General features: G+C 41.6%; 1 long non-coding RNA gene across 3 annotated transcripts in view; it reads left to right on the top strand.

Moving 5' to 3' along the window:
- The window catches only part of LOC142053890 (uncharacterized), a 69,107-nt gene that overhangs the window by 5,500 nt on the left and 38,060 nt on the right, over window positions 1-25,547 (top strand). The window lies entirely within an intron of this gene.

The following is a 25,547-nucleotide window of genomic DNA, read 5'->3' as shown; positions in this document are numbered from 1 at the left end:
TTAAGGAAGCAGGTATCGTGATGGAGAAGATAAAGCGACCACCTAAATTTACTGGATTTCAAAACAACTAGTAGCACTTGTGAATTATATGGGGTATTTCTGCAAATCAGTGTGTTGTGTCTGTGCTTTGTTGGAGCAGCAGACCTATTTGCAAAGCTGTTTGTTACATTCGTTTTTATTATAATAGGGCTTATATGGAAATATTCCTGCAATGCATCTAGAGAAAAGACAAATGGCAGCGTTTATAGAAGGTGGCAGATTATACTGCAACACGCATGTAGGGAGGAGGGGGCTGGTGTCATGTCGTCCCCAGCCCCCTTATTAAAGAGAGATTGACGTTATTTTGTTTAGTCCAATGTAACATGCACCATATTTAATGTAAAGATTAACACAATAGGACCCTTAACCTGGTTAAAGACTCTGGGTCCTGCCCCAAGGTAAATAATGAATATGGTTTTGTTTGCCTGGTGGGTCTTACTGTGTGCAAAAATAGCTGGGAGTCTGTTCTTTTTTTCTTTTTAACTGCTTGTGTCGCATATATATCAGTTAAAATAAGGGGTGTTCTGGAAGAAGTTTGGCTTTCTAACAAGCCAAGAGACTTGGATTTTGTTGTTTTATTTCAGCTGAAGAGCCTGATCCCATTTTAATAATTTTATACTTAAAGAGCAGAACCATCAATTTCAAGATTAAAAAAAATGAATGGTGACCTCTTTAGCTGATGTAAAGCAGCAATTGCTCTGGTGATCTTGTGCTGTATATCCTCTGTAGTGAATGTGGTCCTTAATAATTCAGGAGTATATTGTTCATTTTTGTGTAAATTTGGAATTTAGTTTCTGTTAAAGCATAAGAAGGAAAAACATGAATAAGGAAGGCAGATGAGGAAAAAATGGTAATTTTTTTTCCTCATTGGGAAAGACTGCTTTCCCTGCGGAATAGGTTTAATTTCTCCATTTTTCCCTGCTAAGGGGTAGCGTATGAAGGGATGCAAGTATTCGAGGATGATATAGGCTTTATGTGCAGGAAGGGGCAAAGCTGGACCTGAGTTTTTTGGTGTCCTGATGGGTTACACCTCCCCCACATGGGCCCACCTAGTGATGGATAGGTCTGGCTGAGTTTTTGGTTGCTCTTTGTTCTGGTGAAAACCAGTGCTCATCTTGGAGGCTGACAAATAAGAAATAGATTAAGGATTTACTAAAGTGTGAGCTTAAATTAGACTGCTTCTGAAGACAGATCTAACCTAGATTTAGACTGTAACTGAAAGAAAAGGTGTGCATTATTTGGTTAACTATTAAGGTAATGATGCCACGGTCAGTTTTGGAGCATATTGCAGTAAAATGGCTGCCTCCAGTTGTCTTGGCTGTGCTTACAGCAGCGTGAGCTCTGCCCCGAATCCTTCATCAGTGGTGGTTCATGGTCCCAAAGGCCAAACTGAGAGCTCCTCGCTTTGAGATGCACCTTGTACTTGCATCCTTGAACAGCTCTGTTAGCACAAGCTCAGTGTTTTCACTCAGTTTGCTGGTGTGCTATGGACTTTCATCCTGAGCTGCTTGACTCATCAAGACCTCTTAAAACAAATATTTGCAAGGTTGAGACAAAAAGCACTGGCATTGCTGCAGGCAGGAGGAATGGTGCTATCGACTGCAGTTGAGCCGCCAAGGCGTGCCCCGCTGGTGTCATGTAGTGGCTGTGCATCCCCTTCCCCTTGCATGATGTCCTCCCAAGAGAGGAGAGTCTGCAAAAGGCACCATAAGAGTCTCTTACCACCTGCTTTACAATTCAAAGCTAGGTAACTTACCAGAACAGGGTTACTCGAGCCTAAAGAAATTAAAAATCTCTGTGTAGCAGTTAGTGACTCTTGCACACATCGCACAGCTGCTCAGAGGCGATCGGCAGCCTCGCTGTGCCGGAGCATGTACTAGAGCTTCAGAACTAGCTCTGGTTGCAAGTTACCCTTGAGAACTTGTTTGTTTACTGGAAGCCAGTAGAAGTGCTCTTGGTGTGCTGTGGTAGGTATTGCATCAGTGGAGATGCTGGTGGCTGTGTCTTAAATCCCTGCTGTTGACTGATCACCAGGTCCAAGTAAGCCTGAGGAGCTTGGAGCTGGCACTGGTAGGGCAAAGCTTGCTCCCAAAAGGAGAATGATGTTGCTGTTGATTCCAGAAGTACAACCTCATCACATCTTCCAGTGGTTCTCTAGCTAGGTGGTGTAAAACCAAAACCAAACCCCCAAAAAAACCCAAAACCATTTTCCTTCAAAGCTTCCTCTTTAAAAAAGTTAGAGGTATTGCCTGGTGACTAACTTCAGGATTGCAAGCTGGTTGTGCAGGGACTTAAGACAGCTCAATCTGTCACAGATGCCAAGCCTGACCTTGGACACACAGATAAGCTTCCCTCCAGCACTGTTTTTCTGGCAAAGAATTGGGTGACATGGTGGAAGTGGTGTTTATTAACTTCTTGTGAGCATGCTATCAGGTCTAATGTTTGTAAAGATGTTTATGATGCTTTGGGAAGAAATGCAGCATGCTTCTGGCTGGCACTCCTGCTTCATAACCCCCTTTGTAGGGGTGAGGTGAGAAGCATGGTTTGAGTTTCCACTCCTCCAAACCGGCTCATCATGGGCTCCTTTGAAAAACAAGGACGGCTTTCCTGGATAGAGAGATTGATTCCCCAGACCATCTGAATGCATTATTCAGCCAGCTGTCAATATCAGAGCCTGGTGGAATAAGGAGCGTATGGGGCTGCATGCAGCCTCCTTTTGGGGGAAGGAAGGGTTTTTTTTCCCTTGTTCTGTGTTTTAAGTGAAAGCAATGTCTGCTGGCCAGAGAAGTGACTGGGAAGCACTGTGTGCTCCATAGCCTGCAAAGGGGGCTTTGACACTGCTTGCAGCCGAGCAACCAGAGCGTGGATGGGATTTACTGCTGTGAGTGATGTGCCCTCTTCCCTCTGCGGTGCGCTCAGCAGGAAGGCTCCGCATCTGCCTGCGGCTTTTGCCCCTGGACAGCGTCACTTGCTGGGTTATGGCGGCTGTCGTTTATCATCACTCTCTCTGACTGTAAAAGACAGTCCAGTGCTCCTGAGAAAACAACAGGAGGATTGGCTATGGCCAAGAAGCAGCTTGCAGGGTTGGCAGGCTTTTTTAAGTAGGGAAGTAACTTCAAAGGAAGAAAAGGAGGTTGAGAGGGAGGGAACAACCCCCAAAGACTTACAACAGCAACTTTACATTTGCACAGAGTTGAAATTTGCATAAAGAATGAGAAGTGATATAAATAAATGTACCTGAGCACAATTAGACATAGGAATTATTAAAAACAAAAACAAAAAAAAAAAAACAACAAAAGGCAAGAGGGCATGTTTTCAGAAAGGTCAGGAGGATTAAGATTCCTGCGAGGGAAAGCCAATGGGAAGCGAGTGGAGTTTTCTGGGCAGGAAGATGCAGCACATATCAGAAAAGGGAATGGGTGGGTCACCTGGATGCTGCAGTGGGCTCACGGGGACTTGGAGCATGTCAGGCGCAGGGGACCCGGGAGCACGCTTCTCATCATCAGTGGGCCAAGGGGTTGGTGTCCAGGTGGATAACAAAGAGCCCATATGAGGGTGTGTCAGGGTTGAATGGTAATGGGATTAAGAGCAAATTCTCAATCTAAAAACTAACAAGTCCTTGTACTTGCTAGCTCAATTTTCTTCCCGTTAAAATCTGCTGGCTTTCTGCTTTTGGTTTCAGCAGGTACAACTACTACACTGAAAGTAAATCACCTCAGGGTGGATAAACTGCACAGGCTCACCATTAGCCTCTCTTAGAAAGGTGTTGAGTACTTGTGTAGCAGTTTATACTGGGAGCCATGGTGCCCTGTACTGCTGCTGTTTGGGTTTTTTTCTTTTTTTTAATTTTAGGGCTTGTCTACTCATGCAATGTCAATGCTCTGGAGACCTCCTGGTTTCCCTTCAGGTACGTTTTCAGCAAGGTTAAAGTGACTGTATAAAGCCCATTTGCCTAAACCTTGAGCAGGGTTGATGAGTTTAAAAGGTAATCCAGCAGTGTTAGGAAAACAGGCTGAGGGCCACTAGCAAATTCAGCAAACCCTTCCATCAGAAACCAGAGTGCAAAAGGGCATCTAGCAGGGTGCAGCATGTTACACAAGCAAGGGCATTGGGAAAGCCTCTGGCATCTGGTACCTGTACTGCCCCAGTGATACATGCAGGACCTCTGGTCACTACCAGCAGTTGCAGGAGAGCAGCCTCTGACTTTGTGCCACGTGTGTCCATTGTGCATTAAGTCCTTGCAAGGCTTGGCTGAAACATGTGGCAACTTGCAGTGGAGGAAGCCTGTGGAGTTGGGGTGCAAGTCCTTCCTACTGTGCTGCCTTCTCCACCAAGGTGCCTTAAAAGCCACTAATCTGTCTTGTGGAAAGTGTGTTTGGGGTTTTTCCTGTTGACTGTCAGCTCCCGCCTAGTCACATCAGCATCACATAATCTCCTGCCCCCATGTTTCTCAGTTGCCATCTCGGTCTCGATGACTTCCCCTCATGGTTCACCTTGTTCTTCCCTGGCTGCTGCTGTGCCTGCAGTAGATCTGGGTGCTGTTACAGGCTGGCATTCCTGTGCAGTGGTGCTGCGAATAACAGATGGTACAAGAACTCACATCTTTGATGCATCCCAGAAGAGGCACAGATGCAAGTTCAGGCTCTTTAGGAGCAGGGATTTCTGAAAACACATACCCGATGAGCAGCAATGGCAGCAGCAGCAGTAGAAAGCTTCAGTAGGTACCTCCACCCACACCCCATTTCAAAATAGTAACACGAGCATTCAGCAGTTGGTAGTTTAATGTGTCCTGGGATATACAGATTTTTTTTCTTAAAGCTGGTTTTGCTGGTTATTCCAGAATCATGTGATCAAAAGTTAGAGGTTTTATTTTTCTGCATCTTGAAGGTTAAAGTGGCAACAGTTTTTGTGGTGTTTGACGCAGGATCTAGCCATAGCCTGAGAGCACACAGCTTCCCTTTGGTGTGCGTGGCTGGTGGATGATAACATATCAAATACCAAGGAACAGCTGAACAAAAGCTCTTTTTAAAACAAACAAAAAAAAAACCTAGGCCAAACTTCACAGAGGCCATAGCATTACTGGTTCTTAAACTGGTTTGCCCTGTTGGGCTAGGATTGGAGGCCACATTAGATGCATGTGCTCTGTCAGGGAGATAGAGAAGACCAAGTAAACCCTGTACTCCTGCTTGCAAAAATAATCCAGGCTAAGTCAAGCCATTCCTTAACACCACCTGTCCAGAAACTTGGTCAAAAATGCCATTTCTGCTACTTTGATTAGGTCAGAAGGTGTAACATTGGCGCCTCAGGAAATGCAGAAGGAATGGGATGCCTTTTTGGCTGTAAGGTTGCCTACAGTTTACCTGCTGTTATGGAGCCACCAAAAATGCAGCCAAGTTTTTGCTACAACCTCATAACAAAGTTGGTGAGGGCAGTGTTAGAAACTGTGGTGTTTGGTTGCCTCAAGGCTTTTGGGAATAGAAAATTGAGGTGATGCAGGAGATGCTTCTGACAGGCAGAAAAAGGGATGTGGGTTGCTTTGCAGGTACCAGTTCTTGCATTGTCTGCATCTTGCTTTGCATTGCTTGCTTATGTTATAAATAGATCAAGTCAGGAATATGCCTCCCTTATACGAATCTGCAAAAAACACAGTATGCTTCTGGGCGTTGTATAGCTAACCTACAAGGGGTTTTGTTCATGTATCTGTTTCTGGAGGGGCTGGGCGCTGTGTGTGATCTGCAGCGCTAACAGGAGTGTAGGCAAGAGACGAAAGGCAGAAGGGCCTTTGCAGAGAGCGGTAGGGGAACAACCTTTCCATGGCTCTCACCCAGACTGAGAGGAGTTTAACCCTGCAAACTCTGAGCTGTCAGAGGATTTGAGGGGGAGAGATGGGGAGCGCGTGGTTTGGCAAATCGGCGTTAGGGGTTAATGCTGCTCAGAGTGTTTTGACCCCACAGGCAGGTGCTCTGGGGCTGGTGGGAAGAGGAGCCAGGCTTGGGACTTCTCTTGTTTGTGCATTTGCCTATCTTTTTTTTTTCCCTTGTCTGCCCTTGCAGCCCAGTCTAAAGCCATACTCCAGAGGCTGTGCCCTCTCCTATGACTGAGTAAGCAGGGTGAGGCCCCTCATTTGCTGGAAGCATCCCGGGGGGAGCAAGGGGAGCCAGGCTGCGGGGTGCTGAGGCATCCCGGCTTGGGGACTCCCCAGGCAGCAGGAAGCGCAGCTGTGCCCACAGCCCCTCTCCCTCTTAAAAATAAACCCGTAGGGAATTCAATAAAAGGTGAAACCCAACGTAGTAATTCTAAAGAATAACTAATATTTTTTTATTGGGAAGAAATTGTCTCTCTGTGTGAGTAGGAAAAAGGAAAATGTGAGAAAGAGCCTGTTCTGTAAGGACGACAGGGTGTGGCTCAAGCATCAGTAACAAATGCTGGAAGAAAAAATGCTCTTTGTTCTGCAGTCAGGTGGGTTGACAACTATTCTCACCCATCCCTGGCATGCATAACACCCAATGCAATTAAAAGATTGGAGAAGGCTTGACATACTGAAACTGCTGCAAATGCAGCAAAGAGGTTCGTTCAGCCTAGAATCTTCTTTTTTTTTTTTCTTTTTAAACAATTAAGTTCCAAAGCTCATCAGTATCAAATTTGGTGTATTTGTGTTTCATACAGCTGCATTGTTCTAATATCAAGGTTTTGTGTGTTTAATGCTTTAAATGGTAAGTTAAAACCCTCTAGCACTAAAATTTATACTGGCCTACATGTGACTAGAATTGGACCAAGGTGTGCGTTGAAGTGTATTAAAAAATGTGTACATCCATATACTCATGCAGTACAGCAAAGTGACTCGTAACGACAATCTTACTGATCAGAAAATAATTTCACAGCTCTTCCTTTTAACCTGCTCTTGTTTGTCTGATAGGTTTAATTACTTTTCTTTTAAAAGATTAAATAAATACAAAATAAAAATACATTCATTGTTGCTTTCGAATTGCTACAGGCTAAAGCAGTATCTTGAGCTTAAAAAAACCATCTATTATCCTCTTTTTTTAATGCTTTGTTAGTTCTGCTGTAAGTTGGTTTGATTAAGTGACTAAAATGTTGGTGTCTTTTTTGTGTCGTGTCGTGTCCCCACCACCACCCCCACCTCCCACCCCCCCCAAAGCATTGGAACTATGGAACTAAAACTTGGTCTCTGCAGTTGCTGGCAAGAAGTGAAATCCTTGCGTAAGTGAAATACTATGAACTTTTTTGTCAAAAAGCAAGTGGGAATGAACATATAATGCAACAAAAAGAGGATATGACCTATATACCTCTCCTCTCTCTTCCCATTTTAAGTAAATCCTTGTAAGTTCAGGGTCAGGAATTTGGACAGCTACTAATTTTGTGTGTCTGCATAAATATATGTATATTTTCATATCTTCTAAAAACGTCTTATTTCTTTTTCTGGGAGGAAGAGAAATCTACTTGCAAATTTACATCTTGTGACATTTCCTTACAACTGCACGCTGGTGTATGCACTGGTAGAGGCCAGCCCATCATTTCTTGGTAAAAAGAACCTTTCAGCTCGGTTACCTCCTGTAGAGAGCTAATTTTCCAGCAGTCAGGCTTGATCTGGATAAATAATTAGAGAGTGCAAGAGAGAGACTAAGATGATCACATCAGCGCTGTCTGTAATTCAGTTAATACAGCCAGACCCTGTGATTTCGCGTCTGCAGCGTACTTGCGTGGTCTCAAAAGCCGCAGAGGCAAGCAAGCAACAAAGCCAATCGGTTACATTTGTCTTGGAAGAATTAGCGGCACTTTTCATTCATTTGTCGAAAGCCAGCAAACAGCTGCAGCATGCATCTGCAACACGAGAAGGTGATTCTTGACACGTTCGCTCTCCCCGCACCCCCCCCCCCTTCCGTATGCGAAAATTTCATCACGCAATTAATGCTGGGGTATTTTTTCTTTGCCGTTTGAGACCTTGTGGTGGTTTTATTTCATTTAATATCAGTATCTTGTATAGCGGAGTGAAAGCTGACTAGGTGAAGCCTACCATTTTGGCATTTCTCAATTTTTAAAAAGCTGGTCGAAATGATCTGATAGCAGTACTAAACTGCAGAGATGCGCTTGGTTCTTGAGTAAGTGGCAGCATTTCACATGACTCCTAACATCAGTGGAAGAGATCCAGTTAAAGCAAACTATGTTCTTGTACAGTCTTTGAGGATACATTTGTTATTGATGTGTATTTTTCTCCTGTGTATGGTGCTACAAAGGGGTTAAAAATACATCTTTGGTTCACTTTATTCCCAGTGGTAGCTCCATATCATTTATACATGGATCAGATTAAAATAGGTCAATATGTTTTGTGGAAGGTCTTTTGACACTTTGGTGCATGACTGCAGTACACCTACCTTGAGAATGAATGGACCCGGAGGAAATCCATGCATTAACAAAAACACAGCCTAGGGATACTTTAGGATCACATTCCTTTATTCATCAACTAAATCAAAGGCTTGACAGAGGATACTTTGTCATCAAGTCAGTCTAAATAATACTTTTTGAGGTGACAGATAACTTCTGCTGAAGAAATAAAACCTTGTATTTAGATAAGCAAGAAACATCCCAATCATGTGGATTTCTTCTGTTCTTTACACTGCATCATTTTGCATTGAAATGTATATGTATATGCTCTAGCTGAAATTTTTCAGAACCTTATTAAAAAGAAAATTGTGTATTCAGGATTTGCCTTATGTCAGGAAGTCTTTGTCTGCCTGTTTGCTTTATTGCAGTTGTTTACTGCCTTGAATTGATTTTGGCTACCAAATCAGTATATTGAGGATGGCTGGGGAAGGCAGAGTGGAGGGGGGTGTGCAGTTCTGCAGTTAGCAGGACCAAGAAGCTGTTTGCTGCCTTACGGTGTGTACGGGTTTTTGCCTTTTTTTTTTTCCCTTGGAATTTCCATATTATAAAGAGGAAGAGGCTTCTTTTTGATATAATGGAGCCATTAACATCTATTAATAATGCAGACAGGGTAAGTAGCTGGAGTTGGAGCTCCCTGGGGGCCTCGTAAAACAGATGTGCACTATATCTTCCCGGATTTGATAGCTGCTGGGGTCGAGGGGGTCGCTGTGGTTCCCGTTTATTTCCTCTGGCAGCGGTTTTCTAATTTAAGCACCTCTGTCTCCTGGCTACAGTTGCCTGCTGTGATGTGGAGGGGGTGTTCGTGCATTGTCATGCCTGCTGCCGGAAAAAGGGGCACGATCAGAGTCGCCCCTGCCTCCCGGCTTGCTCGCTCTCAGTGCCGTCTTCTCAGATGTGTTTTCGGTTCAAGGTGGTGGAGCTGGGCTTTTCTGTTGTGTATATATTTTTTTTTTTTTGCAAAAGAAATTAAGGTAAGCATTTCTTCCTCCTTGCAGCTGCAGATAATATTTCTTCCTTCCCATGCAAAAAAAAAATTTCAGCTTGCAAGAGCATGTAGTGTATCGCTTGAGGTGAGGTCTAGCCCCTGGTGGGAAATGTAGTTGCCGTATCCCCTTTTTCAAGATTATGCTTCTCAGTTTTAATTGAATGTATTCATGGTGCTGCCTCTGAATAGATAGTGCTGCATGTTCTTTCTTTAGCTGTCTGCGTTTAACTCGGAGAGGGTGGGGTATACAGAAGGACTTAAAATATTTCATTTTCTTTATGCTGTTTCTTTAGTTGCAGGTTACTTTGCAAAACTAGTGAAAAATATTAGTGGCCATAGTGTATGGCAAAAAGTCTTTATAATCATTACTGTATCAGATGTAGTTCATCATAGGGGTTTGTGATTGTCTTCAGACAAATGAGAGAGGTGAATGTCTGTCCTTGTATGCACTTGCATAGCAATGTAGTCTTGCTGTGCGCATTTAAATGTAGAGGTATGCACTTTTGCTAGCTTGTCGCAGATGCGAGCGGGGGAAAAATCCTGGAATCCACTCTGGATCATTTTCAGCTGGTTACACCAGCTGCATATTACAGGTAAAAGTTGAGAAGCATGCAGAAAGGTAACGTAACTCCTTGGAAAGGAACAGACAGAACAGTTATTTCTCCACCCCTTTTATTCTTCTATTACTATGTATGCAAATGACCATTAGTCTTTCATTGCAAGGAATACTGTATTACATAGGGAACCATAATTTCTGCTGTATATCCTAAAGTAATATCCTCAGCTGAGAATCAGGTTGCATCTGTCTTTTCAGAAAGATGAAGATACATCAGGAAGAAGGAAACAGCAGGGGTGTGAGCAGGGTTTGGGTTTTTTGGAAGTGCTGCGTAACCCAGTCTATGGGATTTCAGCAGGGAGCCTTCAGAATAGGGTGGATGGACCTTACCCTTCTCCCAGTTCATTGAAAACTTAAAATAAAATTTGCCTCTGACTTTATCACATGCTTAAAAATCCTTGCTGTGCTGCAAGGATACTGCACTGTGTGTTCTTTCTCTGTACTGAGACACTGCGTATTAGCTCGCCTGTCCCTGTGAATGCGCACCGCTATACCAGGCGCTTCGCTTTAAAATGGTACTGGCTGATCGCTGCCAGACCTGGGCTAAGCGGGTGTGAATGGACGTGTTAACTTGCCTACCTGGCGTAGTTAAAAAGCATACATTTTTATAAAACTTGTTCCTCAAATATTTCTCGAATAGTGCCCACATCCAAAAGTTGAAAAATAAATAATAAAAAAATTGTATGTAAAACTTCAAGTGGGGAAAAAAAGGCTTAAAAGCCAACCTGCATTTTTATATAAAAACTTTGTTTTATCTTCTCTTTTATTAGATCCAGGATATACTTGCAGATAGTTGTATTTTTTTAATGTACTGATTGTTCCTCTTATCTTTCTGATGGAATTCCAGGGTAATGCTAATGTCTGTAAGACTTCAAATATAAATGCATATATTTTACAAAACATCTAAATTAATTCATTAAATGTGTGTAATTTTAAAATGAGTATATTTGCAAATAATTTTTAAAAATAGAGCCATTTTTCTTGGGGAAAACTTGCTGTCTGTTATTTCTGGGAATTTTGTTTGCTGAATAATACAGAACGTTTGCCCCTCATTACAGAAGAGGTCAATAAGGCTCATAACATAAGTCAAAAGAACAATAAAATACTATATATTTTTAATCATATACTTGAGTCAATGGTTTTTGTTGATATTTTGCTAACTTATAATCTATTTGGTAAACTCTGCTATGAATTTATACAACATTTCTATCATTCAGCCCCTTTTTTATGAAATCAGTGTGTGAAACTACAACTGCTGTTAGTGCTTAATGATTCCTTTTCTCCTGGCTCTATAAAATAATCCCTTCAGAATAAATTCAAGACCTAAAAATTAACCAGCATAAGGAGAGATTGTGGGACTGAGCTCTGTTTTCTAGTTTACCTGTTGTTTGTTGAAACGAAACCAACAAACCTGAAACCTTCTTTTTTTGTTTGTGTTTTTTTGTGTGTGTGTGGCACCAGTCACTTACCTGGGCCCTTTTTGGATTATCAGTGGCAAAAATTTACATCCAAAATGCAGCTCAGATGTGTAATATTTGGTGTTTTAATATTTAATGACTAATTATGGTTGAGATTATATACAAATTCTTCTTTGCCCTGGTAAGAGTTTCTCTGTGAGATGAAGAAAAACTATATAGGACTATATGGATTTTGTGGTGTTGGGTGTCCTTAGTGTATGCTTTCCACTTATTTTCCTGTAAGGGGAAAATACATACGCAGATACGATCAGTAATAGGAAACAGTAATTTTCATTATTTTTATACTATGATAGTCTTCTGGGTGATCAAAACCTTTTTTTTTTAAGGTATAACAATAAACAAAGCTAGAAGGAAAATGGTCCACTTAGGGAACTTTGCTGAATATAAAAATACATTACTAGAAGTCAGGCTTCCGCATTCTTTGGGAAACAAAGGAAAGAGGATCTTTCCTTTGTTAATGGTATTTATCATCTTTAACTCATTAGTTGCTGAATGCAGAGATGAAATGTTGGAGGGATTAGAGATGATCCCTGATAAATTTTACATAGGCTCTTTGACGAATGCCTGTGTGCTGCTATTTTGCAGATAAAATACACACAAAAATACATAAGCTGCAGGCATTGCTCCTCTTTAATGCTCCTTAAATAACAACAGATTTTTGTCCTCTGTTGATGTGTGTGCTTAATGCCTTCTAAATAAAGAAAAACAATTGCAGGATTCCTTTTTATCTGAACTTTGGGTGCGCCCTTGTGTAAAATGGAAATGCTTTGAGTCATCCATGAGAAGAAAACAAAGTAGAAGGTGATATGGGGCTGCTTTATTTGACAATCTGTGTTTAACCTCTTCTGAAAATATATCATAATTTTATCTGAGCAGCCTTAAATTTTTGAGAAGTTAACCTTTTTTAAAGTTACTCTTCAAAGCAGGATCAATTATGGGTTGACACAGAGCAGTATATAAATATATGGATATATCTTTTAAATTTATTTCTTTTTCCTTTTTATTTACATGTTGAGTGAAAGGATATGTGCAAAATGCAAGGAATGCTTTTTTCTTTTCTTTAGGTAGGCATAGCCTTTTGCATGGTGCATATTCTTGGCTTTTTCCAAGTCCAGTGAGTTCTTTTCTATCTGAATTTTAAAGAACGGTGTTTCAGTGGATGCTTCACTACATTGTGCCTTGCTTGCATAGGGCTTATAAATGCATAAATAATTTGCACAATTTTTAAAATTTATTCCCATTAAATCATATATATGTGTTCCTTGAACTTTCTGTTAAGGGGAAAACAAGTCTTCCTTCCAGTGACTCTCATGCTTTTGTGTGAGATCTTGCAAACCACTAACCAGGATCCTTGCTGTAGCTGCTAATGATAACCTCCAGCGTGTTGATGCAAAGGGAAGAGCAGAAATCTAACAGCTCACACTCCAGACACCCACGCTGATTGCAACAGAGGAAACTCTGTACAGCAGCAAAACAGAATAGTAAATAAAGAGTAAGAAATTGTGAAAATGTGGCAAGTTATAATTACAAAGAGAGGACCTACATCCAGCTGAACACTTTTTTCTGTACATGACACTAGCGAGACTATTTTCAGGGGAAAAATCCTCAAATTTAGGTATTGTGTTTACTTTTCAGAAATGTATATTTCTGTCTCCTGATTTCTGATTAACCAACCTTAAAAGGAGGGGCCCATTCTTCTCTGGATTATGGCTCTCGTACTCTTAAGAGTCAGGACCAGGTAGAAAGAGATGTAGCATTGGTAGCAAGAGCTGAAGAGCAGCAGTGACCCTCTGCGGATGTAGTTTTCCCCATGTCTCTGTTTTGTTTAAGTCAGATATACGCAATTGTACATATATTTCTCTTTCTGTGGGGCGTTCTGCATGTGGCAGAGTGGCTGCGAATGTTCCTCAGAGCCTGCAGGGATTCAGCAGGCAGGTTTCATGGATGCGAAGGGACAGTGCTTCTGATACCCTTTCAGTTTCCACATGCAGGTATTTGAATTACTCCTCGCAGAATCTTGCATCGGGGAGAAGATTATTTGGATCGCAGGATATAAATTAATTCTTTATTGAATGTGCCTGGAAAGACAGGAGGGTGCATTTGTGTACAGAATAGGAGACAACTACTGATTAATTATGCTATAAACCACACGTGGCTTATAAATGTGCATGTGATAAATGTCTGTATTATACACCCTTTTCCATTTTATCCGTGGACAAACCATTCATTTGTCTACCTGAGGACTGCTGCAAATATTCCAAACACCCATCCCTTTTAAAATAAAACCTGTCGAGATAGTAGGTTTGTTTTTTGTTTTTTTTTTTTTTTTTTTCTTTCACCTTGCTGAAATGGTGAATTTCCCCCTCCCGCAGATCATGCCTGTTTCTTGCTCGTAAGAGGTTTGAAGGTGACTGGCATGTTGTAAGCAGCCTGACCTGAAGGAGGGGGAATTGGGGCCCCCCACACTGGCTGCGGGGCACAGTGTTTGCCTTTGCGGGAGAGGTGAGTGCTGGGCTCTGTGTGGGAAAGGAAGGGCTGGGGGCAATGCTTTGGACAGAGCCCCTTGTCTCCATCCCTTTCAAGGCCTCTGCTTTTGGCCCTCTGATGGGAGGGGGAGCGTTGCATTTTGGGGTTGAAGGAGTTAAGCAAATGTGACTTTGTACCACCCTGCCTTTTATGCCTGCATTTAGTAAATGGTGTTTTATTAAAATGCGAAGTCACTTTCCTGACACTGTAGCTGCTTTGCTCTGACCTTCCCTCAAGGGCACCTGTTATCCCAAAGGTATGGTTTTCATCCTTGAGGAAATAATATCACTGTCCCTCCCTCCTGCTTGTTTTATGCCCCAGCATTTCATTTCTGTGAGAATCAATGTATCTTCTTTGTGTGTTTAGACCACGAACACTGCATAGGGAGATTAAACTACTGTGCATGACAATTATGTGTACATGAAACTCTTCATTAGCCTCAGTACTAAAGAAAGAAAATAAATGTCACAGAAAAATTTCTGCCCAGTTTTGCTTCTGCAGCAGATGAGTGGGAGTGTTGAAGTACCTCTTCTGACTCTGGAGCGGCAGCCTGCGGGTTTTCAGGCAAGCCTCATCTCCAGTACTAGATGAACAGAGACTGCAGCATGCAACCGGGTGGTCCTGGTTGCATGGCTGTAGCAGGAGCTGGGGTACCTCTCACGTGAAGGTGTCTCTGGGCCTGAGCATCTCTGCATCTGTATCGCTCTGTCTGTGATTTCCTACCTCCGAAATCAAGCAGCCAAGCCCAGTCATTCATGAGACCATGACCCCCAGTGGAAGGGCTGGAAGTACTCAGTGCGTGGTGAGAGGGGGCTCAGGTCTTGCATTCATGTTGAATCACTGCCAAAAGCCAGGCTAAAAACCCACTGTGGCTGGCAAGGCGACGCATCATTTTCTGCTTGAACAGCAGAGGGGTTTTTCTCAACATCTTGCAAGCTTCTTGCTCTGTTGGAGATGAACTTTGAACCATTTTAAATTCATAAAACATCTAGGAATATGCAGATTTTCATATCAAAAGTCAAATCCAAGAGCCTATTAAATACTATAAGTATTCTATAATTGGCTTGATTAGGCTAATATTAACTCCAAGTGACACTTCAGTGACATCAACTGTGACAACGGAAGTGACATTTCTGAATTGCCTTATTTTTAGGGAGAATGTTGATCATGGCTTTTTCAATTGTTGCTGTGGCATAATGCTCATAGACCAACATATTTCTGGCAAGCGTGACATGCCCCTGCTCTCTGGTTGCAGGGGTGTGGATGGTCAGACTTGCTGCTGCTCGGTAGGGTTCCTGCACTGACAATATGCAGCAATGGCATTTCTGTCAACAGAAACCCATTGATTTCTGTTAACCTAATCAGAATTAAAAGATTTATTTAGAAACAGCTCTCTATTAGATACTAGTAACGTTTACCAAGGCAAGGAGGAATAAAGACTTCCAATATTAATGGTAAAGCCTGTGAAGCAATGGCTTCAGAGGGCTGAGCATATGATAAAAGACCATCAGCAGTGCAGCAATCCTTTCTTTTTTTTCTCCTTAGCAGTGACTGCATGTTTTCAATTCTGGTGTAGCTTTCAATGAATAACAGTTTCAAGTACTTTGCATCTAGAGAGGGGCAGCTCGTTCCACCATCTACATCCCATGTCGTTCTCTGACTCCCAGGCTGATACCAGATGTAGATAGGCATCTTTGCAAAGTGCTATGCAAGCATTCATTAAGCCCCACTTTAGATCTTGAAGCTTGTGTTAGCCTCGATAGTATAGGCCAATACTCTTCTTTGAGCTCATGTCCTGTCAGGCTTCATTCCCAACAGTCTGTAAAGGCAATCTCTAAAAATGTGTTCCCTAATCAAGAGCCAATGACTGTAGGAAATCTTTTTATTGAGGGGAAAACTGTAAAGCTTTGGTGAAACTTGCTCTCTTTTAATGATTGTTTCAGCTACATTTATAGTAATGCAGAAAAAGATGGATGCAGAACAATTCTAATCGTGAAAGTGATGGTTTAACTAACTTCTCGTCTTGGTAGATCGCCATGATTGGGGTACCACTTCTCAAAATATTCAATGCAGAATTTCTGGTTTGTTTGTCATGTAGGAAGTGCAATATAGATTGTAGCTAAGCAGATGGAGTACTGTCATTGTCTCTTCTGATTGACTAGAAATAACCGTATCTGCTGTGTTGTTGTTCTGTTCTCTTCACCTAGTAATTTTAGCTTTCAAGACCCTTGAGATACAGGCGTGTACTTTCTTAGTCTGTTCCCTGGACAATGGAGCCTTGGTCAGCCTGGCTGATAAATTCTGCTGTAATATATGATATAAGCCTGGGTAGGAACCTAATTAAATTGGCCTGTGCTTCCCTTTTGATTCACATCTTTCAACCATCGATTGGACTTTTATCCGATATCTTCTAAGTAACTTGAAGGAATGCGGTGTCTGTACAGAACCTGTACTGCAATATAACACGTATCCAGCTTCCTCCAGTGTACCCAACCATACGTGCAGTAACTTAGCTTCATACCCAGATCTTAAATATATTTTCTTGATATATTTTATATAAAAAGAACATTTACACACTAGTTATTTTCCCTATATACTCCTGCTTTATTTCCTTTCCAACAGGCTTATTGAAATTAAGCCTGTGATAAGTCTGTCACTCCTAAAAATCAGAAATTCTTGTCTGTTGTTCTCATGATTACATGAGATAAAATTTATAAGAGATACTTACTACAGATTTGGTTTAATCCAATTACTTGATTTTGAAAGTGAGGCTTTTTTGTGTTTTATGGCTTTTGTGGTCTTAAATTCTGATGTTGAACATTGCCTGCTTTGCTGCCATTGCTGATAGCAAAGTGTTTTATTAGTAATTTAATATTTTCTGTATAAACATTCCAAAGCCTCCTTATCCTTACTGCTTTGGATATGACAGTGTGAAATCACGTGTGATTAACCAGGGCAGTACGTCTTGTTGCAAGCCTATTCAATGACACTACCTACGTTCATCTAATATGTTGCAGCTCTGAGGGTAATTATCCAAGAATAATAGTCGTGTTTAGTCTACTTGCATGTGATGCAGAGTCTATTCATTGTTGTCGTGTGATCTTCTGGAAGACCATTTACTATGATAACTTCGTAATTTAGAACTTGTTTAATGGTTATGTTCAGGTGAAAAGGAGCAAATAACCTATTGTGTGCATCCTACTTCATTTGAAATGTTTTTCTTGCCTAATCAGTGAATTTATTTCATGTTCTAACGTAAGACACTGGTTTCCACCACAAAACTGTAAGGCTATGTTTTACGTGTTTATAGCAGCCCAGATTACCTGTGTTTTGCCGAATCCAGCTTTCCTTTCAGCTTTTATCAAGCTGATTGCTGTAAAGTTTGGAACAGCTGGAAGGATTGTTATCTGCTAATGCCTGGAAATATGTTTGCTATCCTGAAGTCAAGGGAATGTAGTTCAATGCAAGAGCCACCAAAAATAGGAAGTTCTTAGGATGGTTTAACATTGTAGTGGATCAGCAGCCTTTAGTTGTGTGCTGTTAGGTAGACATGGCGTGTTCATCACTTCAGCGTAAATCTAAAGGATTTTGCATGCAGCTCTGTATGTTCCTAGCAAAGATCATTAGATGACAGCAAAGTTCATTTATGGGATTGGTTGAGAGATAAGAGCACCTAGAGGTGACCACCATCCCAGCAGAAGATTCTTGTGAATTTTGAAGTTTTTTCGTTCCTATTTTCAGGACTGGCCTGTGTTTGGTTAATGAAAGGCTGTTGTTGGCTGAGTGACTGACAAGTGTAAGCCCTGTATTGTATGCCTCTGTTACCCAATTAAAAAAAAAAAACAAACCTCTGTTTTAAGCACTGCTACCAAGGATCCTGCATAGTTGGTTGTTTAGGTTTTTTTAAAATATCTCTAAAAAGAAGAAAAATAGAGCCATCTTTAAATTCACATGAAAAAAAGAAGGAGAAGCACATGGATTGACAGTCACCTGGACTGGAACATCTGCTAGGTGTTAAAATGAAGTGCTTTTCTGGTTATTTCCATTGATTGGGGCTCACGAATGGTTTTCTGTTCCAGCTGTAGCTCTGTAAAACCTCTGACCATGCAGATGATCTCCTTAATGTATCTGGTCAGTTGTCCTGGTTTTGCTCACATCTGAGAAAATCCTGTAGGAAATAGCAGTAGAGCTATGCTCTGTGGTCATGCCCTAATACTTCACTTGCTGAATAATGCAAACCCTTAATTACAAACTCAGCCACATTAAAAAAAATTGTTGAGGTCTGACATTTGTGCAGGAATTAAATGTGCGATGCATTTGTTGTGGAGGCATGAGGTTGTAATTAAGGTTTTATATGATATTGTAAAAGGAGATTAATGTATAGGGTGTTTCCTTATCAGCGGGAAGCAGGAACCAGTTCCCTGTGACGGCGCAGAGCTGGTCCCCATCCCTGGACGTGTGCTGTGCAGGCATGGACTTGAGGACTCCATCTAAAAGGGTTTTCATTAAATACCATCTAAAAGTACTGGAGAGGCAGAGGTTGGTAACATAGTCAGGAGTGCTTTTTGGGCTTAATTCCAGGATTTCCTAATTTGCTGAAGTGGCAAAGTGCTCCCTGTCTGACCATGACATAGTGCTTGGGTACTTCAGTGGGGCTGTCTGGGGGTACCTAGAGCCCCTTCAGAGAGGACCCCAGGGCTGCTGTTGGTAGCCCTGTTCTCCAGGCTGCGAGTCAGTGAGGAGGGGGGCAGTGGCGAGGTGGTCCAGCTAGCGCTTGGGCAGTTGGGCACACTGTGCTACTCACGTTAAACGTCAGGCAGCTGTACAGGGGCACGACTGGGGGACTCCTAGTAAAGTCCGTCTATCTTTTTTTTCTCCAGGGATCTGCTGTGGTTCCCAAGCTTTGCTGCTCTGCAGAGCTCGCACACAGAAATTCTTGTTTCATCCCCAACCCATCACCGGCCAAATTTTCAAACCAATTTGCTTGTCTATCTGTCTCCCCCTTCCCACACCTACGCTAAAATCTTACTGTTTTCTTCCTTCTGCCTTCTCCCATCTTCTCCCTATACCAACTGAGCTGCACAGCGAAGGTGGTTATGAAATCCTTTGCATACAGCAGGGTTGATGTTTTCTACATCTCTCCTCTATTGAGTCAAAATTATATTTTTAACTTCATCTGCAAGTCTTGCTTTTTATGTCCAACACAATGGATGGGACAGGCCCAGCCCTCTGTACACACACTCTGCTATTCTTTTTCTCCCTGGATGGGAAGCCCCTATTTTGCCATCTTGTTGACATAATTTCAGCATTCCTTAAAGCTACTCATGTGCATGTGTAAGTGGTTTGCTGAGCCGTACATAACGTGGTCACTTGAATGCTTCTGGAATGCATACGTATCGTGTGAAGATAATGATCCATATAAATGTATTTCCTAGCAAGAGACTCATCTATAGATGATGTGCGTGTAGGTTGCCTTAAGCATTGGAGCTGCTTTTGTGTTTCGTTCCTCTCTGCTCGCTCAGTTTTAGATCCCTTCTTTCTGCTTTGTATTTTTAAAAATGTTTTCTTTTATTAGCTGCGTTAGAGATATTAATTGTACTTGCGGAAAGCCAGTTAGGCACATATGTATCAAAAACCACTATGCTTCTCACATAGAGGAAAATTGCAGATTGTTTTCTTTAGTGATTTGAGTGGTTGGTTGCTGCTCAGTGGGAGAAGAAAGTAGGACTGTGTTTCATAAAATTTCTACATTCCTTTTCTTTTGTTTGAGGAAAAAGCGTCAGGTTTTTCACACATGGTTCATCCTGCATCTGCAGCCTTCCAGAAAAGTTGTTCTGTTCTTAAGGACTATGGAAACAAAAAAATATAGATTTGCAAAGCTATTAATTAAAATCAGCTCCAAAATACATTGCTTTCTTTCTCAAGTGAGACAACTGAGATAATTGACAATTTTAGGTGTCGGTTGGTGAGGGCTGGAACTTCCTTTTCCTGTCCGTATGTGTAAAACCATGGCTTGTCTTTGATGTGCCAGAACCTCATTGTCGAGTCATCCCCATGGCCCTCGGTCCTCTTACTGTAACACTTCACATCACTGTTCTGCTGCACAGTCCCATCATTTCCTGCTGATGCCGTGAATCATGCCCTGCGGATGCCTGAAGCTGGAGAGCAATTTCTGCAATTACTGAGTGTAAAAAGTAATATTGACCTCAGCATGGCCATACAAAGACTGCAGTCTGATGTCATGAGTCAGGTCTTGGGCTGGAAAGGAATCAGGTCTTTGCTTAATGGGGAGCGTTGATACCACCAGTATGGTCTTTTTAGGGCTTCTTAGGCTGATGTCACATCACGTGTCAATCTCAAACACATTTACAGTGTTTTCTTATTTTATTCTCCATATATTGAACTTCTGGGAAGCCTGGCTTGACTTGTGCCTCTAACCCTGTTCATTCACACGGGCTGGAAGTTACTGCTGCATCTGTCTGCATATCCCACATTTTGGGTATTGAATTAAAACACATTAGCCAAAAAGCATGCTCCTTGTTCATTCGATGTCATTGGTCTGAAAGTGCTTCATCTGAAGCATATTGCGCAAAAAAAAAAACCCCAAAATTAGACCAGTTCATGACTTGGGAAATCAATACCTTCTCTGACCTCATGCCAACGGGAGGGTTCAATGACTTCTTGTTTGTATGTTCTGAGAAAAATCTCACTACAAACATGTGAACTGGAGAATAGGGTAAGATTAAAAATAATCTCCAGAAGATATTTGCTCTGTTAAAAACAGAAGAACGTAAATTATAATTTTTATGCATATAATCTTGCCTTCATTTTGGAACAATACAACCTATGAAAACAAGCTTGTTGGTCACAAACTAAAGCTTTCATAAATGTTTAAATTTTTAAAAAACACTATTAGCATAAATATGCTCAGAAATGTGAACAGTAGTTCAATTTAGAAAACCATATTAACATTATTAATCAAAATCCTGAAGACACTGCTGACAACACTGATCCATGTGCAGCACATTAGTGAAACAAGGAATAAGGCTTGTACTTTGAGATCATCTTTATACTGCAAAACCGGGATGTATCCATCATGTCACTAAATGTAATTTATAATCCACTGTAGAATAAAGTCCTGAGTTAACATTTTTGCACTGCAGGCTGCTAGAAAGAGCAATAAAGCTTTTTAACGCTGTTCCTGATCTGAAAACATTCATAATTTTGGATAAACATAAAAATACTGATAGAGCATCCCTAACAGTCTATGAATTAAGAGAATGCACTCCAAGGGAGTCCTGGCTACACAGCAGATTATTGGGTTTTCAGGAGAGTAAATGGATAAGCTTTGCTCGCAGCCAGATAGCCACAAAGGCATTCTTCCTTGGGCTGAAGTGGTCTTGGCATGAAATCAGTTTGTAAATCACATTGTGCATCACAATGCTACCTCTAATTATTATATGTATTCAAACTTCCAAATAATGTCTTCTCCAGAGCTTTCAAATACTGACTTATGTAGTCAAGCAAGACCTTTTTATAATGATTCAGCACATTCATGTGTGTAAAAGGAAAGCTGTGACAGGGTTTTGCAGCTTCTGAGCAGGCAGTTTTCCCGCTACCATTTGACCCAGGAACATCGAGCTGGTGAAATACCTAACCTTTCCTGCCTGGCAAACCCCAGCTGCATTTGTTCTGGCACTGCAACATCAAACTTCTAGCTTCTTGGAAATAAATGTAGCACTGGAAAAAGGTACCTGCCAGAGAACAGTGGCAGGATTTTGGTATCTTCCTCTGCTGAGGGGACAGGAAAGCTGTACTGGCTGCTTCTAGTCTGTTGTGGTCTAAAAGACTGAAGGGCAAGGATTTTGTCTCGAAACTAGCAGTCTTTGGCTTGTCTGCCAAGGTTGCCAGCAGTTTTAGGGGTGGGGCACCCATTCCCTGCAAGAGCAGTAATCATCCTGCTGCATATGACGAGCCACCAAACAGCTGCCATGCACCGCTGACTTTTGGTTTCTAGCAAAGTGCAAGAACTGTACTTCGCTAGGTAAAAGATGCCAAGTTGTCATCACACTATTTTTTTTATCTTTACCAGTTCTGTAGGATGTTGCTTAACGCAATCTGTGTGAAAAGCGATAGCTATTTGTCTTCCTTCTGTCTTGTCCCAGTATACTACTTATATCGTACCGTGCTATATTTATGTCATCGAACATGCTCCTCATTTTCATTTTGGTCTGTAGATTCAGAACAGAATACTGTCTTCTTTTGGATTTCTTGCTAATTCCTTCAGTGAGCAAGTAAGACCACAAAATTCATGGTAAATGTTGTTCCCAATGAACATTTGAAGGAAAACTTAAAATACTTTCCTTAAGAACACTTTTGGGTCCCCTGTAAGAGACATGGTAATTTGTTCAGATGTACAGAAATGTTAGTCAAATTATTGACGTGATAAAATACTTTAATGAAGGATTCCTACCAGATTTAATCACAACCAGAGGAGTTTCCACATGACACTTGAAAAAGGACGAGCCCTGAAGTTAAGCAAAGCATACAGAGAGAGAGAAAGGTGTGTTTGCACGTTCTGGCACCGGTCTAGATGCTGGCACTTGGTACCTTTGACTGTGTAGTTCAGCCTTTGCAGTGGCATTGGACTTGCACATACCAGAGGTGGGAAATGAAGGAGACCTTACAGTGATTAACTTACCTGAGCAAGCAAAGACACACGAGTACGAAAAGCCTTGTGCACTGGGCAGTGTTTGCATTACAGCCAGAATACCTTCACAGGTTCCATTTTTTTACACTAATTAAGGAAATTGATCTTTTTTCATTAATCGGATTTGGAGTCTGTGTCTGCTCCTTTTGAAGTCGGTGGGGATTCTTCAGTTGACCTTGGGGCTGTGTCAGAAGAGGTGAATGTGATACAAAAGAGTGCTTGGATTTACAGGGGGGAAACCCTTGAAATTATCATCACACCTTCTGGTGTAATGTTAAACCCCAAGCAATGATTTCTGTGAATTGTTAGCATTGTTGAAGAAATCCACAACAATGTAAAGGTTAGCTAAAAATACACTACCTGGCTCTTTTGTAATATGTGTTAAGGTCCTAAGTTTTTTTTAAACAGTATTAAATTTGGGTTGAAATACTACTTTGCAATAGGACAGATTATTTGAAAATATGTTTTCATTTACATGCCTCTGAGCTAGGATTCAATGTCACCTTTTACAGGTGGTTTCACCGATGTCGTTTGGGTCAGAACCCAGGCATGTGGCCCCCATGTTGCCCAGCCACGACATCATTTTCAGTTGCAAAAGAAATACAGAATCTGAAATGGAGGAGGAGGTGGAAGCGACTGCAGGCTCTAGTCTATAATTGGGAATCTTTACTTTTATTAAAAAATGTCCTAGCAGAAGCTTTGTTGTTCATCTTTCCATATAAGTGGATATATTCTCATTGTCTGCTGTTAAGAGGAATATTTTTAACAGCTATGGAAAGGTCCTTGGGGTCCATGTGTGTAATAATAATTTCTGACTTTTAAAGGAAATCATCTGTAAATCCCATTAGTTATCATTTTTCAATTTTCATCTTTCTAAGCATGATTTAACTTCAAGTGTTGCAGTTCTTAAATCTAATTAAAGAATTGCCTTTAGTTCCCATCAGAAAGTCGACCTACTGTAGATTGTTTGATTGAACGTTGGAGATTAAGAAATTAAAGCCCATACCCATTCTGGTATGAAAGAGCTACAGGGATGTTCCTTGGGTGTAGAGTGGGGCTGAATGTGGCTGTCTTCCCCGTGGGAGGTGCAGACCTGATCTCATGCCAGTGGGGCTACAGGAGGACCCAGTGGCACTGGCAGCGGGTGGATGGAGGAGGCATGTTTCCATCCAGTGCAGCTCTCCTGATGCCTTCCTTGGATGTGATCTCTGCCAAAGAAGAGAGGGCCATGAAAGCAGCTTTAACTTTGCCCCTTCGGCCAGGGTCCTGGCAGGCAGGTCCGTCTCTCCATCAGCATGGTGCATGGCCTCCCCTTCCCCCTGCTGCTGCAGCCCTGCTTTGTGCTCTTCAGCATCCGATAGCAGCATCCATGGAAACTGTTGCTGATGGTGGCTTGCAAAAGAATTTGTTTATTATAATTTTAAACGTCTTTTAATTAAGTCGCTATCTTAAATCCAACAGGGTTATTGCAAACAGTATCCCACTCTGCCATCACTCTCCAAAGCTGAAATGCAGCTGGAGATGAAGTGCCCCTTTGCACCCAGTTCTCATCTTCTGTTATCTTAGCTCACAGTCAGAAGGGATGGATTAGTATTAAAATTTCCATAGCTGCAGAAGTAGGGGCTTGACCCAATCCTGTGACCACCCATAAACTCTCTTATCTGTCCCCCAGTTTAGCACAGGGTGAGGAGCCTCTGCAGTGGAGCTATTCCCAAGAGCACAGAGGAAATAAAAGGGGGCAAGCAAGAAGGGAATGAAACTCAATAGCCTGGAAAACAGAGCAGAATCACTGCAAAATTAATGTGAGAGCTAAGATTGGACTAACTTCTCGCAGGCTGAAGGGAAATAAAAAGCTAAAATCTCATTAGAGACTTGTGGGTGATTGAGCTGAGGAAATGCTACATGTGCTGAGTCTGGGGGTGTCCCACGGGAAGTAACAGACATTGTCTTTGTGTTCGAGGCCTGGATCTGTGCAGCATGTGAAACCAAACATTATTTGCTGCTTTTGCATGCAGGAATCACATGGTGCTGGAGGGTTGTGAACATGAGAAGTTAGCAGTCTTTGCTAAAAACAGCTCCAGTGTAACTTAACAAGCACCTAGATGTTATTTTTTAAGAAAAGATGATGTTCTCTCTGCGTGGAACAAAAGCAGGGAAAAAGTAGAAGCCGGTAAGGGATGTCCTTTGGGGTAGAAAAGTTGATGCAGTTTTAATATTAGCCTCTGGCTGATCATTTCCCTAGGGTAATTAAAGGTGACAGCTGTAAGGTTATGGGAGAGTCTGGGAGTAGATGGGCAGAAGGCTCAGCAAGGCAGCGCTTCTGCAGGAGCTTGCATCCAATGGGATCCATGTGATGCGAGGCTCCACATAAACTCTGAGGAAAGGGTGTCTGACTTCTTATGGACAAACAGGCAGATAAGTTCAACCCCTTCTGTTTCAAGACCTCTTTACTAATATGTTTTGGCAGTTTTCCCTTTCCATCAATGAGTAGGCTGTGAGTAGTTCTTGCTAGCATATAGTAGCTCTGGTAGCTGACATTAAGACTTGAAAGATTACGTGTGGCATGCAAATAGGGGGAATTAATCTGTTGGTGTTTTCTTTTCAGCAAGAAAGGACAAACAACCTGGACACTGAAAATGGCTTTTTTGTTCTTACATTAGTTCCCCATATAAAAGAGTATAAAATAAAAGCTGTATCTAATTTTTTCCAAAGAAAACTTTAACTTATTGTAAGGTCAAAACTTCTCAAATTCTAACCCTGTTATTTCATTCTAATTCTTATCACAAATTG

This window comes from Phalacrocorax aristotelis, chromosome 2 (assembly GCF_949628215.1).
Source record: "Phalacrocorax aristotelis chromosome 2, bGulAri2.1, whole genome shotgun sequence".
Taxonomy (NCBI): Eukaryota; Metazoa; Chordata; class Aves; order Suliformes; family Phalacrocoracidae; genus Phalacrocorax; species Phalacrocorax aristotelis.
This window is presented reverse-complemented; position numbering and strand designations above follow the sequence as displayed.